A 412-nucleotide genomic window follows, 5' to 3' on the forward strand; every position below is an offset into this window, starting at 1 on the left:
GCTCTTGACACCACGGCTTCTGTCCATCTCGACATCTCGTTGCGTTCAACTACAACAACCATGTCCGCTACGATATTTACTGGAAAAGGCTTATACCACGTCGCTGGTGACTACGGAGCTCGCACCGGTACAGCGATATTCGTGCACCCACTTCGGCCTCCGGTTTGGTATCGCGGCTCAGATTAATAAACCGCGCATACACGCGTACCACCACCACAAGCACCTCACAGAACCCGTTCCCTAGGTAAGAGAACACATCAGGCAACCCACCCCCTATCGTCATAAATATTGATGAGCCCCCAGTGAGCCAAGTCGAGGGCAGCGACTTCAAGCCTCCCTTCTACCCCCTCTCCCGCACCCTCCTAGCCCCGCTCCCTCACCAACACCTTCCCCCCCGCTCCTAGCCCGTACC

The 412-nt window shown here is 56.6% G+C and overlaps 1 protein-coding gene across 1 annotated transcript in view; it reads right to left on the reverse strand.

Annotated features, from left to right (window-relative positions):
• VOLCADRAFT_88491 (uncharacterized protein) overlaps positions 1-412 on the reverse strand; it is a gene marked incomplete at both ends in the record, with an annotated part of 3,242 nt that overhangs the window by 1,570 nt on the left and 1,260 nt on the right. The gene's annotated exons all lie outside the window — the stretch shown is intronic.

Source organism: Volvox carteri (assembly GCF_000143455.1).
Source record: "Volvox carteri f. nagariensis unplaced genomic scaffold VOLCAscaffold_9, whole genome shotgun sequence".
Taxonomy (NCBI): Eukaryota; Viridiplantae; Chlorophyta; class Chlorophyceae; order Chlamydomonadales; family Volvocaceae; genus Volvox; species Volvox carteri.